We start from the raw sequence: 17,851 nt of genomic DNA on the forward strand, positions 1-17,851 counted from the left end.
ACTGAAGGATAAATGGATTGTTTCCAACTTGGGGCTATCACAAATAAAGTTTCTGTGGACATTTGTGTACACATTTTTGTGTGGACATAATTTTTCATTTCTTTGGGATAAATGCCCAGGTTTGTGATTGCTGGTTTATAAGATTAGTATATCTTTAGTTTTACAAGAAACTGTCAAACTATTTTCTAGAATGACTGCACCGTTTGCATTCCTACCAGCAAGGCACAAGTAATCCAACTACTTGGCATCCTTGCCGACATTTGATATTGTCACTTTTTTTTTTCTTTTTAGCTGTTCTAACAGGTGTGTAGTGATATTCAATTTGCATTACCCTGTGGTTAATTATGGTGAGCAGATTTTCATGTTCTTGTTTGCCATCTGTATAGCTTCTCTGGTGAAATGTCTGTTCATGTCTTTTGCTCATTTTCTAATTGGATTTTTTTGTATTTGTTTTAATTCTTGAGTTTTGAGATTATTTATTCTACATGTAAATCTTTTGTCAGATATGTGGTGTGCAAATATGTCCTTCCAGTCTGGTTCTTCTGTTTTCATCACTTTAGCAGAGCCTTTTGCAGAGTAAAAGTTTTTCATTTTGATTTTTTTCTTTTATGAATTGTGCTTTGTGGTATCACATCTAAGAGCTTCACATCTCACAAGCAGGAGGCACGTGAGCCCTTTTGCTGAGGCGGCCCTATATGAGTTTCCCTAGTTTCCCATCCACTGATGGAAAAGATAGTATTATGAACTTGAAATCACCCAATGACTAGGGGACTCAATTCTAGAAAGTACATTTATGGCAGCCTGCTCAGATGTCATATCCACCGGGTTAATGGACTCTTCTTAACAGCTCAGTGTTTCTCCTTGTTGCCAAACAGATGTGGCAGTGAACAAAGATGCCATTACTTACTCTTATCATTTCTCAGCTGCAAAGTTACTAGAACATGAATTCCAGCTAAGTCTATTGTGGTCCCTTCTACAGGGCAGAGGAACTAGCATCAGAAAAAGCCATTTTATCTCTTACACTTTTGCAAAGATAAAAGGAAAGCTGAGCTCAAGTATTGTGAGTTTTTGCCTTAAATTCTCATCTTCTCCACGGTAAACAGAGAGAAGCAGAATATTAGAATTCAGAAAAACAAAGATGAAAATGTAATATCCATTAAAAAATGACAAATCAAACTATATTATAACTGAAAGAAATAGAATTTTGTTTTTAAAGGCAAATATGTTTCTCCAGCAGGATATAATTTGGGGCTCTTTGGTCACAAATAAATCACTAAGAAACAATGGCATTTTATTATTGCACGGAGCCATTCCTGAAGAGAAGGAAATGATGGGTGTACAGAGCCATGCCAGGCTTTTGTTCAGCTTTATGGAATATGTTGAAAGCACCAACAGAGACATCTACCCCCATTGCATTCAGAAACCCACAAATGAATGCAGCAGACTGCAAGACCCAAAAGTGTAAAATAGCACACAATAGAATATTGGTCTCCATGAGAATAAATTACACATTTTAATAGAAAGCTATCTAATATAAATTAGTTACACCTACTTCTCGAGATTACTCGGGAGGGCTCAGAACTAACAGTAAAGAGGAAAAGGACACAATAACCAGAATAGTCTTCAGTGGGGCCTTTGGAAGGCAGTCCCAGAGAAAGCTAGAGAATAATTTTGTCAGGTAGGAGGAGTGAGTTGGGAGCTGGCACACACAGTCTTTCCTACTGTCCTATGGACTTTCTGGAGTCTTGGCAAAATCACTGTGAAGGAATGCCAGTTCCCAAATGAACCTCGCGAACCCCTTGGCAATCATTTCTATATGCAAATGTTATCTAAGTAAGACATGGGGGAAATAAATGATGATTTGGTCATGGTCGGAGGGGCCACAGGAAGTAGTCAGACAAGAGGACCGTAGCTGGCCAGAAGAAAGCAAACCCTCAGCAGGGCTTCCTGTGAGTCAGGCCCTGACCCAGGACTATACAGTTACAGCTCACTAGTTTTCAGAACACCCCAAAGAACCAAGTACCATTAGGATGCCAGTTTACAGATGAAGAAAGTGGGGCACAAAGAAGCTAAGCAACTAAGATTATTAAGTAAAAAGACAGTGGCAGAACTAGAGTCCATGTTGTTAACCACCACACTGTGAGAGTGGTTCAGCAGGATGCTAAATATGAGTCAGGAATAGAAAATTTGGTGCCGTGTCTTCCCACGTTCTATAGCCAGGTGCCACAGCTGTTTGCCCTGTATTGTTGCCCTGTATTGCCCTGTTGCACCTGCAACATGGCCCCTGTCGTTGTCACTGAGATGGAAGATTCCCATTGCTGCTACAAAGATTTTAATAAAGGAATGTGATGTCTCGGGAGAATTTCTCTAGGAGGAAAGAAAGGGCCTGGGAGGGGAGATTGAGTTAAGAGACACAGAAAAATGCTAAAGAAACACCAGACCGGGATTCAGGATGCTATGGAACAACCATTTCAACCTGAACCAAGGAGTTAAGCCTGGAATGTCTAACAAAAAGTCCAGAGTGTCACCCTGGGCCCATGTTAAGTGACCTAATTAGGCAGGTAGTAAACAGAAGAGACAAAAGTGATCAGACAACAGCCCAATCATTGTGTGAAGCCAGACTCCATTGACTAAATACATTACATGTCTATAAATTACCTTCTTCATGGTTTACTGATAATTTGGTAAAACAGCTTTGCCCAATAAGTATCCAACTAATACAGTTGTTCTGAACACCATTAGAAGAGCAGTCCCATGGAGAAACAAAGGGAAGAGTGGTTTTCCCAAGGTCTCACCCTTTAGAGAAGAGCCTGTGATTCCTTCATACCATCTGTGGAAGGTGCTAGCAGCACACAACAGGGAGCCTTCTCTTCGGTCATTCTATTACAGTGTTTTCCTTCCTCTCTGCAGTTATGTTTAATAGGAAAGCAAGATTCATCTTCCTCAACTTTGGCTTTGGGATTGCACCAGCGTATATATAACATATGGCACTATGATGACTGGACCACACGGCATTGGCCAGTCCACCAGATCCACCATGGCTGAGCCTGGAGCGTTATAACAGAGCATTACTACCAGCCTTCTCAGAGTTTCCCAGTGAGCCCAGGACAACATTTATACACATCCATTTCAGGCCACAGCAGGGAGAGGGGAAAAGGAAAAGCTTTCTTCTTACCTCTCTCAGAGCTCCTTTGCAAAGCAGTGTTTTCATAATAAGGTAGCCAGCACCTTGCTGGACCAGAAGACAAAAACCAGCACTCAAATGAGCCAGCTTTTTTGGTCCCCCCTGAAACTCTCCATTCATGAGTGTTTCCCACTCCTCAGCACCCACCTGTGACCTTTGGTTCCTCATGGACTGCCTATTCTGACTGAAATATCTTTCTCTAATCTCCTCCTTCCTTAGCACCTGCCTAATTCCCACTCATTTTGTAGGAATTACCTTGGCCACCCCCTCCAGGAAGTCTACTCTGACTGCCTCAAGGTTATGCCATAAACCACTCATATATATGGCCCTCTACAGCCTGTGCTCACTACAGTATTTATCAAGCGATATTGCAATTTCTTATTTACTTTTCCTTTTTCTTCCAATAGACTGTAAGCTCCGTGAAGGAAGAATCCGCATTTGTATCATGGCTCATCCAGTACCCCCTGGAGTCCACATTCTGGGCCTTAACAGATATTTGCAGGGTGAGCTGATGTTGGAATCCAGCAGGTGTGGATAAGTGAAGGCCTTATTCGGGAGCAGTGTGCACACAAACACAGTTAATGATGTCAGACAGGCCTGGGTTAGAATGCCAGTGTCACCACTTGCTAGCTAAGTGATACTAGACCCACCTGAACTTTAATTCCTTCATTTATAAAGTAACAACCACAACAATGACAATGAATAATAATAACTGGTCTTGTTTTTATTACAGTACCTACATTAGGATTGAAATAAGGATTAAGTGATATATTCCTGGTGCTCACAGCAGAACTTGGCACATTCTCAAGGCTTGACAAATAATACCAACACGCCCTCGCCTCCCCTAATGCCAGCCAGTCCTCTCCTTGCCAGGGTGAGTTATGAAAAGAAAAATAATTCATATGTTTAGAAAACCCTGAAATTTATTTTTGAAGAAAACGAAATGGAACTGTTCTCCAAAGACAGCCTCCAACAGACCAGAAACAGTCATCTTTTACAAAGACGAGTAAATATCTATCACAGTCTCATCCAGGATGACTCACACCAGCCAAGGATCTCATCTCCAAGGATGCATTTGAAGGGTTTCTCAAGAGTTGTTTTTTACTCACAAAACCGCCATTAGGTGGCGGCTTAGCCAGGGTCCATTAGAGAGAAGAGCAGCCTAACCCTTAAAGGCGGGGCTGTTTGCAGAGGCCACACTGCTTAGAAGCGAATATCTGACTCATCCACAGAGTGTTAGCCCAGAAAAATGACAAGGGCTTATTTTAACAGTGCGTAAAATATAACATCTTTGGGGCCAGAGTAGTACAATAGACAAGGTAAGCCTGATATGTAATCTCCCCAGAAATAAAATATTAAGGTGGTCAACAAATAAAGACATAAGGATTCAAACTATTTTGGACACATGTCCTATAAGTTTGATCCCAAGATAATTAAATTATATTGCAAACAGTCTCATCTGGTCCTATGTCTGCCCTGTTTAAAAGCCTCCAGTGACCCCCTGGGTTTTCTCAACCAGTGGTGGGGGTCGGAGACTGGTGTCAGGATTTCTGACTGATGTCAGGCAGCAGACATGGTTTGAGAGGGAACATCTAATATGCCTATTTGTTTCATGATACAAACTCAGGAAGTAAAGCTTGATGAAATCTATTTGGTGGCTATATTCAGAAGATAGAATGAAAAAGCATTGCAAGGGCATGGATTTTTAAAAAGATATCAGAAATAGAAATATAATGGCAATTAATGTTTATTAGGCTCAGTGCTATCTGCCTTACGTGCTTTATCTTATTTAGTTCATACAACAACCTCATGAGATGGGAATTACAAATATTCCCACTTGACAAATAAGAAAACTAAGGCTCAGGGGAGGGAGTCAAGATGGCAGAACAGCATGGAAGTTTTTTGTGTGTCTCACATCCATGAGATACGGCCAGATCAACACTGAACCATCCTGCACACCTAGAAAACTGATCTGAAGATTAACACAACAATCTGCACAACCTGAACCACAGAATTCAGCAGGTACACGGCATGGAGAGGTGAACTTGGGGAGCAAGAAGCCCCAGTGGGCAGGGAACCGCTTTTGTGGGTGAAGAGAGGACTGAGGCGGCGGAAGGGAAAGAATACGGGAAAAGCACCCCTCCCCAAAAGCAGCTGGAGAGAAAATGGAAAATTAGAAATAGCCACAGGGACTGAACTAAAAAGGGAGAAAGGAGGTTTAAATTCCATTAAGACTGTAAACAAGGGGAACGCAAAGGCTGCAACTCCACAGCTCAGTACCTGGCGGTGCTCTGGTGAGAAGGGCGAATCCCCAGGAACAGAGTGGGGTCTGGGAGGTTCTCGGGCCACACGGGGAAAAGCGGTTCCACAGCTGGAAGGACATTTGGTAGAGACTGTTGAGGCCACCTGGTCCAAGCAGACCCCAGAAGGTGGCCACATTCGCTGGTGCTAGAACAATGTCGTTGAGGGTGAAGCCTGGTGCCAGACGTGCGTTGTGATTTTCCATAATCCCTGAAAAGCTGCTGCTACACTATCTCGCGAACATTTTCTGGGGCGGGCTGGCACCTGGCCGCAGTCTCGGGGCTCCGGCAGCAGCAGGGTCCAGCAAGCGTTCCTGGGTGCAGCCAGCATTTGGCCATTGCTCATTCGGCCATTGCTGGGTGAGACCCTCCCGTAGAGGGGCGGAACGGGTCAAAGCCGGAGTCCTTCAGAAGTAAGGGGTTGGGGGAAACAGCCGCATCTGAGACAAAGCTCGGGAGAGAGGCACTGCCTGGGGCTTGACCACGGACACTGAGGAAGCGGGGAGTGGACGAGAGCTGAAGACCGAGGACGGGTGCAAGATTGCTGAGCTGAGAGAACAGAGTGATGATATTAGAGACTGGGTTGCTGGGTGATGCCGTTTTTTCACCGCTCCCGGCGCACGCGCATACGCGGCTTTGAGCACTGCAACAATCCACCCCAGTAAGCTAAGCAGCGCCATCTAGGGGAGAACGGAGCCGTTACACTGAGCCCCACCCAACTGGGCCACCTCGCTCTTCAAGAACACAAGTCTCACCACCTGTTTAGTTTATGGGCTATAAAGCGATTCATAGTCTGACATCTAGGAGAAAATGAAGTAATTTCAGTCGTATTTCAATCTGTTAGCAGGTCAGTCTATTCAGTTTTCTTTCTTTTTTTTCTTTTTCTCTTTTTCACACCTTTTCTTTTTCATGAATACAGAAAGAGAAAAAATTCATTTTTATTTTCAATTTTTATTGAAAACATTTTTCTTTAATTTTTTTCTACTATATTTTTTATTTTTGTGTATTTTTTTTCAAATTATATTTTACTTCCATTATTTCATTTTAGTCTACTTCAGTGTATTCATTTTTTCAAATTCTCAAACAATTTCCTTTTTTCCCCCCATCTTTTCTCTAATCTATCAAACCACTTTCAACACCCAGACCAAAACACACCTAGGATCTAACATAATTTATTTGATTTGTGTATGTGTTTTTAATTTTTTAATTTTAATATTTTAAAAATTTTAATTTGTTTAATTTTAATTTTTCTACCTTATTAATTCATTTTCTCCCTTCAAAATGATGAAATGAAGGAATTCACCCCAAAAGAAAGAGCACGAAGCAACGGCAGGCAGGGATTTAACCAACACAGATAGAAACAAGATGTCTGAACCAGAATTTAGAATCACGATAAAAAGAATACTAGCTGGAGTCGAAAATAGACTGGAATCCCTTTCTGCAGAGACAAAAGAAGTAAAAACTAGTCAGGATGAAATAAAAAATGCTATAACTGAGCTGCAATCTTGGATGGATGCCATGGCGGCAAGGATGGATGAGGCAGAACAGAGAATGAGCAATATAGAGGACAAACTTATGGAAAATAATGAAGCAGAAAAAAAGAGGGAGATTAAGGCAAAAGAGCATGATTTAAGAATTAGAGACTCATTAAAAAGGGACAAAATCAGAATTATAGGGGGCCCAAAAGAGGAAGAGAGAGAAAGAGGGGTAGAAGGGTTATGTGAGTAAATCATAGTGGAAAACGTTCCTAACCTGGGGGAAGACACAGACATCAAAATCCAAGAAGCACAGAGAACCCCCATTAGATTCAACAAAACCGACCATCAACAAGGCATATCATAGTCAAATTCACAAATACTTAGGCAAGGAGAGATCATGAAAGCAGCAAGGGAAAAAAAGTCCCTAACCTACAAGGGAAAACAGATCCGGTTTGCAGCAGAACTATCCACAGAAACTTGGCAGGCCAGAAAGGAGTGGCAGGATATATTCAATGTGCTGAATCAGAAAAGCATGCAGCCAAGAATTCTTTATCCAGCAAGGCTGTCATTCAAAATAGAAGGAGAGATAAAAAGTTTCCCAGACAAATAAAAATTAAAGGAGTTTGTGACCACTAAACCAGCCCTGCAAGAAATTTTAATGGGGACTCTCTGAGGGGAGAAAATATGAAAGATAAATACATACATACATACATACATACATACATACATACAAAAGCAACAAAGACCAGAGAACACCACCAGAAACTCCAACTGTACAAGCATCATAACAGCAATAAATTCATATCTTCCAGTACTCACTCTAAAGATGTAGGGTAACAGAATGGATAAGAAAACAAGATCCATCTATATGCTGTTTACAAGAGACCCACTTTACACCTAAAGACACCTTCAGATTGAATGTAAGCGGATGGAGAACCATCTATCATGCTAATGGTCAACAAAAGAAAGCTGGAGTAGCCATACTTATATCAGAAAATCTAGACTTTAAGATAAAAACTGTACCAAGAGATGCAGAAGGGCATTATATCATAATCAAGGGGTCTATCCACCAAGAAGACCTAATAATTGTAAACATTTATGCACCAAATGTGGCAGCACCCAAATATATAAATCAATCACAAAAATAGAGAAACTCATTGATAGTAATAACATAAAAGTAGGAGACTTCAACACCCCACTCACAGCAATGGACAGATCATCTAATCAAAAAATCAACAAGGAAACAACAGCTTTGAATAACACACTGAACCAGATGGACTTAACAGATATATTCAGAACATTTCATCCTAAAGCAGCAGAATATACATTCTCCTCCAGTGCACATGGAACGTTCTCCAGAACAGACCACATACTGGGACACAAATCAGCCCTCAGCAAGTACAAAAAGATCGAGATCATACCGTGCATATTTTCAGACCACAACGCTATGAAACTCTAAATCAACCACAAGAAAAAATTTGGAAAGGTAACAAATACTTGAGGACTGAAGAACATCCTACTAAAGAATGAATGGGCTAACCAAGCAGTTAAAGACGAAATTAAAAAGTTCATGGAAGCCAATGAAGATGATAACACCACAACCCAAAACCTCTGGGACGCAGCAAAGGCAGTCATAAGAGGAAAGTATATAGCAATCCAGGCCTTCCTAAAGAAGGAAGAAAGATCTCAGATACACAACCTAACCTGAGGCCTTAAAGAGCTGAAAAAAGAACAGCAAATAAAACCCAAAACCAGCAGAAGACAGGAAATAATAAAGATTAGAGCAGAAATCAATGCTATCAAAACCAAAAATCAGTAGAAGAGATCAATGAAACCAGAAGCTGGTTCTTTGAAAGAATTAATAAAATTGATAAACCACTAGCCAGTTTGATCAAAAAGAAAAAGGAAAGGACCCAAATACATAAAATGAAGAATGAAAGAGGAGAAATCACAACCAACACAGCAGAAATAAAAACAATAATAAGAGAATATTATGAGCAATTATATGCCAATAAAATGGGCAATCTGGAAGAAATGGACCAATTTGTAGAAACGTATACACTACCAAAACTGGAACAGGAAGAAATAGAAAATTTGAACAGACCCATAACCAGTAAGGAAATCGAATTAGGAATCAAAAACCTCCCAAAAAACAAGAGTCCAGGGCCAGATGGCTTTCCAGGGGAATTCTACCAAACATTTAGGGAACAGTTAACACCTATTCTCTTGAAGCTGTTCCAAAAAATAGAAATGGAAAGACAACTTCCAAACTGTTTCTATGAAGCCAACATGATCTTATTCCAAAACCAGACAGAGACCCCACTAAAAAGGAGAACTATAGACCAATTTCCCTGATGAACATGGAGGCAAAAATCCTCAACAAGATAGTAGCCAACCAGATCCAATAATACATTAAAAAAATCATTCACCACGACCAAGAAGGATTTATACCTGGGATGCAAGTCTGGTTCAATATCCGCAAAACAATTAACATGATTCATCACATCAATAAAAGAAAGGACAAGAACCGTACGATCCTCTCAATAGATGCAGAGAAAGCATTTGACAAAATACAGCATCCTTTCTTGATAAAAACCCTCAAGAAAGTAGGGACAGAAGGATCATACCTCGAGATCATAAAAACCATATACAAAAGACCCAACGCTAATATCGTCCTCAATGGGGAAAAACTGAGAGCTTTCCCCCTAAGGTCAGGAACAAGACAGGGATGTCCACGCTCACCAGTGTTATTCAACATAGTATTGGAAGTCTTAGCCTCAGCAATCAGAAAACACAAAGAAATAAAAGGCATCCAAATCAGCCAGGACAAGGCCAAACTTCCACTCTTCACAGATGACATGATACTGTATTTGGAAAACCCTAAAGATTCCATCAAAAAACTGCTAGAACTGATTCATGAATCCAGCAAAGTTGCAGGATATAAAATCAATGCATGGAAATCGGTTGCATTTCTATACACCAACAATGAAGCGACAGAAAGAGAAATCACGGAATTGATCCCATTTACAGTTGCACCAAAAACCGTAAAATACCTAGGAATAAATCTAACCAAAGAGGTGAGAAATCTATACACTGAAAACTATAGAAAGCTTATGAAAGAAATTGAAGAATACACAAAAACATGGAAAAATTTTCCATGCTCCTGGATAGGAAGAACAAATATTGTTAAAATGTCGATACTACCCAAAGCAATCTACATATTCAACGCGATCCCTATCAAAGTAACACCAGAATTCTTCACAGAGCTAGAACAAATAATCCTAAAATTTGTGTGGAACCAGAAAAGACCCTGAATAGCCAAAATCTTGAAAAAGAAAACCAAAGCAGGAGGCATCACAATCCCGGACTTCAAGCTATACTACAAAGCATAATCAAGACAGTATGGTACTGGCACAAGAACAGACACTCAGATCAATGGAACAGAATAGAGAACCCAGATATGGACCCACAAACATATGGCCAACTCACCTTTGACAAAGTAGGAAAGATTATCCAATGGAATAAAGACAGTCTCTTCAGCAAGTGGTGCTGGGAAAACTGGACAGCAACATGCAGAAAAATGAACCTGGACCACTTTCTTACACCTTACACAAAAATAAACTCAAAATGGATGGAAGACCTCAATGTAAGACAGGAAGGCATCAAAATCCTCAAGGAGAAAGCAGGCAAAAACCTCTTTGATCTTGGCCACAGCAACTTCTTACTCAACATGTCTCCAGAGGCAAGGGAAACATAAGAAAAATGAACTAGGGGGACCTCATCAAAATAAAAAGCTTCTGCACAGCGAAGGAAACAATCAACAAAACTAAAAGGCAACCGACAGAATGGGAGAAGATATTTGCAAACGACATGTCAGATAATGGGTTAGTATCCAAAATCTATAAAGAACTTATCAAACTCAACACCCAAAAAACAAATACTCCAGTGAAGAATTGGCAAAAGACATGAATAGACACTTCTCCAAAGAAGACATCCAGATGGCCAACTGACCCATGAAAAAATGCTCAAATTCACTCATTATCAGGGAAATACAAATCAAAACCACAATGACATACCACCTCACACCTGTCAGAATGGCTAACATTAACAAGTCAGACAACAACAGATGTTGGTGAGGATGTGGAGAAAGAGGATCTCTTTTGCATTGTTGGTGGGAATGCAAGCTGGTGCAGCCACTCTGGAAAACAGTATGGAGGTTCCTTAAAAAACTAAAATAGAACTACCCTACGACCCAGCAATTGCACTACTAGGTATTTATCCAAGGGATACAAGTGTGCTGTTTTGAAGGACACATGCTCCCCAATGTTTATAGCAGCACTATCAACAATATCCAAAGTATGGAAAGAGCTCAAATATTCATCAATGGATGAATGGATAAAGAAGATGTGGTATATATATACAATGGAGTATTACTGGGCAATCAAAAAGAATGAAATCTAGCCGTTTGCAACTACATGGATGGAACTGGAGGGTATTTGCAAAATTAGTAAGAGAAAGACAAATATCATATGACTTCACTCATATGAGGACTTCAAGAGATAAAACAGATGAACATAAGGGAAGGGAAAAAAATAATATAAAAACAGGGAGGGGGACAAAACAGAAGAGATTCATAAATAAGGAGAACAAACTGAGGATTACAGGAGGGGTTGTGGGAGGGGGGATGGGCTAAATGGGAAAGTGGCACTAAGGAATCTACTCCTGAAACCATTTTTCAACGTTTTTTTTTTTTTTTTTTTTTTTTTTTTTTTTAATTTTTGGGACAGAGAGAGACAGAGCATGAACGGGGGAGGGGCAGAGAGAGAGGGAGACACAGAATCGGAAACAGGCTCCAGGCTCCGAGCCATCAGCCCAGAGCCTGACGCGGGGCTCGAACTCACGGACCGCGAGATCGTGACCTGGCTGAAGTCGGACGCTTAACCGACTGCGCCACCCAGGCGCCCCTTTCCTGAAACCATTTTTGCACCATATGCTAACTAATTTGGATGTAAATTTAAAAAATAAAATAAAATAAAATAATAGAAAAAAAAGAAAAGAAAAAGAGAACTAAGGCTCAGAGAGGTTACATAATTTGTCTCAGGGCACACAGCTGGAATCCAGGGCCAGGGTTCCAATCTCAGCGTTCTGACTGCAGAATGCACAGGAACTCTGAGGTGGTTGGCGGGACTCCTTCATGCTTTGGAGTGTTCTTTCCTGCCTCCTCTCCTCCCAAGTACGCCCACACCTCTTAATGAAATAAGCTGGCTGTACAGGAGCAGTTTCCTGGGCTGGCTGGACATCCCAGGAGCTAAGGTGTCACTTGAGGTTACTCTGAGCTGGGTGAAGGACTGAAGGAAAAACAGCTCCTTCCAATAGGTGTTTGTTGCTGGGCCCTCCGTGGCTGGCTACAAATCAAAGCAGTCACTGATCCGAGACAGAAGTCTTCAAATTTAGAAATCTCCAGCCCAAACAGTTTCAGCCTGTGGTTGTGAAAATACAGGACTGCTTGCCTTGAAAGTGTTGGGAATCTCTCTTCTCCATCTTTCTTCGTTCAAGGGCAGAATCTTGAGCTCACCATGCTCTCTCAAAAGCCAGGCTTTGCACATGCCCTCTTGACCACTTGTCCTCAGCTCTGACACTGCTTCCTCTGCAGAATCGCACTGGCCTCCATCAGGGCTCCATGTGCCCTTCCTGGCTCCCAGGGGCTTCTGTAACCCCTAGTACAAGAATATTTCTTACTGCATCTTACCCATTGTCTGCCTCCCACGCTTGACTAAGAGCTCCCTGAGGGCCCAGACCTGCCCTGTGTCATCCTCAGCTGCCCAGTCCAGCCTGCTGCTGGGCACAAAAAGGATACTCTCCATTCGGAATGTTAACCAAATGAACGAGTTCTTAGATATCCTGTTTATTCTCAAGTCAGAGAGTGGAACACCTTAAGCTGTAAAACTGGTTTGGACTTAAAAGCAGGAACAGGCTCTATGTAAGCACAATTCTTGGCTCTAAGATACGTTCCAAGATAGGGCACACTGGATATCACTGAGGCTGTTAAAGGGAAATCTGGTACATAACCCACAGGGCTTCCTCAGGCTCTTGCTTGACTGGAGGTCCCTGTTTGTAGCAAGGAGTTGGGGGTAGTCCTTCTGGCCCCCCCTTTTTTTTTTAAGTTTATTTATTTATTTTGAGAGAGACAGAGCAGCACCAGTGGGGGAGGGGCAGAGAGAAAGAGAGAGAAAGAGAATCCCAAGCAGGCTGCCAGTGCAGACTTCTGGCCCTCACCTTGATACTCCCTCTGATTCTCAATAATAGCTAGGGGTTCTTCCTGAAGGAAACCCAGCTATAAGCAGGTCTGGGTTTTTGTTTTTTTTTTAAATGTTTATTACTTTTTTTGAGAGAGAGAGACAGAGACAGAGACAGAGACAGAGCATGGGCAGGGGAGGGGCAGAGAGAGAGGGAGACACAGATCCCAAGCTGGCTCCAGGCTCTGTGCTGACAACTCAGAACCTGACGTGGGGCTTGAACTCCTGAACCTCGAGATCATGACCTGAGATGAAGCTGGATGCTCAACTGACTGAGCCACCCAGGTGCCCCTAGGCAGGTTTGTTTTATTCACAATTAACTTTCAGGATATTTGTCTTCCTTTAGCTGTGTTGGTTCTACAGGGCTGTAGCTTGTACCTACTGTCCTTAGTTTCTTGCAGATACAGATACACACATTTTTTAAACTTCAGATGTAGCATTTTACTTTCAACTCAATACTTACACTGTCAATTTAGTGCTCTCCATGAGCACAAAACCACCACAGCAATCTTGTTGCCTTGAAATTGTTACCTTCTGAAATCAGCCTCTCCTGAGAGCTCCATCTCCTGAGTTTAGAGCAAGTTTCTAGCATGCCTCCTATAGAAGCAAAAGAAAAAACACATTTTCCAGTCCTGTCTTGCCAAAGATTTCAAAAATATATTGTGAATATTTTATGCTTACAGTAAAGGAGAAAGAGTAATACAACAAACATCTGTTCTCCACCACCCAGCTTTGTGATGTGTTAACATTTTGCTACATCATCCCCAAATTACTGTTTTAAGAAGTAAATTACAGGGGGGTGTCGGTCATTAAGCGTCTGACTTCGGCTCAGGTCATGAACTCACTTGTGAGTTCAAGCCCCGCATCAGACTCTGTGCTGATAGTGCAAAGCCTGCATAGGATTCTCTTTCTCTCTCCCTCTCTCTCTCTGCCCCTCCCCCACTCCTGTGCCTGCTCTCTCTCAAAATAAATAAATAAACTTAAAAAAAAAAAGAAGTAAATTACAGATACAATTGAAGATTCCTATTTGGGAAGGGAGGGTGTCCAAAATTACATGTCCTCTCTCTCCCTCTACTATCTTGAATTTTGATGTTTATCATCCATCCCCAATATTTTTAAACACTGACTATATATGTATGGATCCATAAACAAGATTTAGTATTGTTTTGAACTATTTTAACAGTATGGAAATGATATAGTACAGCACAGATCTTTCTGTAAATTGCTTTCTTCACTCAATATTATTTTTGAGATTTAAAAATACTGATGCACATAGGATGAGTTCATTCACTCTAACCACTGAATTATAGGAAGAGATGCTTTCTTTGACTAGTCTGTGAACATTTAATTACTCTCTATTTTTTTTCCTGTAAAACCAATACTACAGTGAACTTTCTTATACACATCTATTTGTGCAATTTAAGAAAATATCTCCAGTAGAATTGGTGGGTCATAGGATGAGATAGCTTTAACTTCACTAGATATTGTCAAATTGTTCTCTAAAAGTGGTTGTATCAATTTATATGGCCAATAACAATGACAAAGTTTCCATTTTTTCATGTCCTTGCTTCCTCTTTATGGGAAAAATTTCAAATTTACGGAAAAGTTGCCAAGATGGTACAATGAACACACGTATATACTTTATCTCAATTCAACAGTTGTTAACATTTTGCTTCATTTGCTTTCGCTTTCTCTCACTTCAAATTTCTGGGCCTTTGTTTTCCATATTTTAACATGTATACATATATTGAAAAAAAATATATATATATATATATCTTAGAATGAGGACATTCTCCTATATAACATAATGCAATTATTATACTCAAGAAATCAAGAAATGATATAATTCTATCATGTAGTCCAGATCCAAATTTCCCATTGACGTAATCATGCTCTTTAAAAATTTTCCCCCAGTCCAGAATCTAATCAGGGATTGAATATTGCATTTAATTGTCATGTATCTTGAGGGTTCTTTAATCCTCTTTAATTTAGAAAAATTCTTCAGCCTTATTTTTTTATTTCATGACACTGATGTATTTTTCTTTGCTGACTCTTGATAACGGCAGACTTTTTATTCTTTTCCAGATTGATGGGGGTGAAACAATGTCTCATTGTGATTTTAATTTGTTTTTCCTTGATTCCTAGTGAATTGAGAATTTTTCATATGCATGTTGGCAATTTAAATATCCTCTTTTTGGGGGTGCCTGAGTGACTCAGTCAGTTAAGTGTCTGACTCTGGATTTCGGCTCAGGTCATGAACTCACAATTCGTGGGATTGAGTCCCATGTAAGGCTCTGCACTGACAGTGTAAATTAAAGCCTGCTTGGGATTTTCCCTCTCTCTCTCTCTCTCTTTCTGTCCCTCCCCCTTGCACACTTGCTCACTTGCATTCTCTCTCTCAATAAATAAACATTTTTTAAAAAATCCTCTTTTTGGGCTCCTGGGTAGCTCAGTCAATTGGGCATCCGACTTCAGTTTAGGTCATGATCTCATGGTTCCTGGGTTCAAGCCCTGCATCCGGCTCTGTGCTGACGGCTCAGAGCATGGAGCCTGCTTTGAATTCTGTGTCTCCGTCTCTCTTTTTGCCTCTCCCCACTCATGCTCTGTCTCTCTCTGTCTCTCAAAAATAAATAAACGTTAAAAAAATCCTCTTTTTTGATTTGCTTCTTAGTATCCTTTACCTGTTTCAGTACTATGTTGTTTACCATTTTTTATATATTTATAAAAGTTCTAGGTATATTCTGGATACCGAATGATTGTCAGTGAAAGGCAGTGTTAGCCTAGAGGCTTGCTTGTGTGGTCAGAGGTTTTGATTTTAATATTTAAATATATCTATCATTCCTTTTTAATGATCAGTGACTTTGTAATAAATCACTCTCCATTCCGAGATCATAAGACATTCTCATAAAGATAAAGATAATTTTAGATATTTTACCCACTTGAGATCTATTTTTGTTCTAGTGTATGATGCAGATCTAATTTCAACTCACTGTGTGCAATGTATTAGTGCCACTTATTGACGAGGCCATCCTTTCCCCACTGATGCACGATGCCATTGCATGTGTCAGGTCTCCACATACTAGCATTTGGCTTTTTCCACTCTAGAGTGGAATTGGTTATAGGTCATAGGTGAGAGGCTATAGACATCTTTAACTTTACTAGATATTGCTGAGTTGTCTTTAAAAATGGTTGTATTGGTATTTACTGCCAGTAACAACGACAGAATTTCCATTTCTTCATTCCTTCACCAAGTCTTTTTTGGAAAAAAAAATTCCATGGGTTTATTTTGCCATCCATAAGTCAATATCGCACTTGGGTTAAATACATCTTTGCAATAAGTGTTGCTAGCTGGTAAGGAAGATTTCTTCCACCTGCTGGCCCCAAGATGAAGACGACAGGTACGTGGGACAGGGTCACACTTCCTCAGCTGTGCCTTAGCTCACCTCCATTCTCCACTCACAGGCACACATTGGCTGAATAAAGGCTTATTGATGACTGCTACTGAGATTTTGTGGTTTGTCATGTAGCATTATAAGGACACTGAGAAGATTAAATGAGCAAATCCCTGTGAAGCACTTGGTACAAAGTAAGCATTTCTATAAATGTAAGCTATCATAACAATTTCAGTTAATGGCACTGAATGAGCTGAGTCATTCAAATTGGAGACCTGGGGCTCATCACCGATTCCTATATTGTCCCCCCTCCACACCGTTACCAAGTCCACTGATTCTACATCCTTGATATTTCTCACACCAGTTACCACTCCCTTTCCCTTCTGCCCTTTCCCTGGTTCAAGTCCTCATTGCCCCTTATCTTGATTACTGACCTCCCTGCAGCCACTCTTACTCTGCTAATTCCTCCTCTATGCTACTACCAGAATGATATTTCTAAAATACATTTGATCATGACAGTCCTCACTGCCTTCAGAATCATATACTTACTACCTGTGTGACTTTGAGTAAGCTACTTAACATTTCAAGCCTCTGTTTCCTGATCTGTAAAATGGGGATAATTATAGTACCTCTTCTAGCTGTTGTGAACATATGATGTAGTTTACATGTAGTGCATGGTGCATGATGAATACTCAGAAAATATTACTTCTAGTTATTACTTTCTCATTTTCATTATTTAATGAAACCTATAGTGGTTCTGTGATGCTGGTTGTTTCTCCAACATCCTTATCATTTTCTTTCTTTCTTTTTTTTTTAATCAGTATCTGAAGTCTCAACCATGTGGTTTGAGTTGGATTGACTTTCATCTCAAATCTAACTAAGGTCAATCTCAATTGACTTAAACTAATCATATTTTCCCATTGCCCGAAGCCAAGTCTGACCAACAAAAGCCATAAAGGTTTAATTCCAGTGCTTCAGTTTGCAACATTGAAAAGTGGACCCTCCTTCCCTGGAGATCCTGAACAAGAGTAGTTGCAGCCCCAGGAGCTACATGCTGCCATTATAGGACCACAAGTGAAGTCAGCTACTTCAGAAAGCAGCTCTATGAAGGCAAAGTGGAGGCTTGGAATGAAACGTGATTAAGCTACTGGTTCAAGCCTCACTCGAAGCTAGCCCTATATCTTGACTTTTCATGAACCCA

This window comes from Panthera onca, chromosome A1, assembly GCF_046562875.1.
Source record: "Panthera onca isolate mPanOnc1 chromosome A1, mPanOnc1 haplotype 2, whole genome shotgun sequence".
Taxonomy (NCBI): Eukaryota; Metazoa; Chordata; class Mammalia; order Carnivora; family Felidae; genus Panthera; species Panthera onca.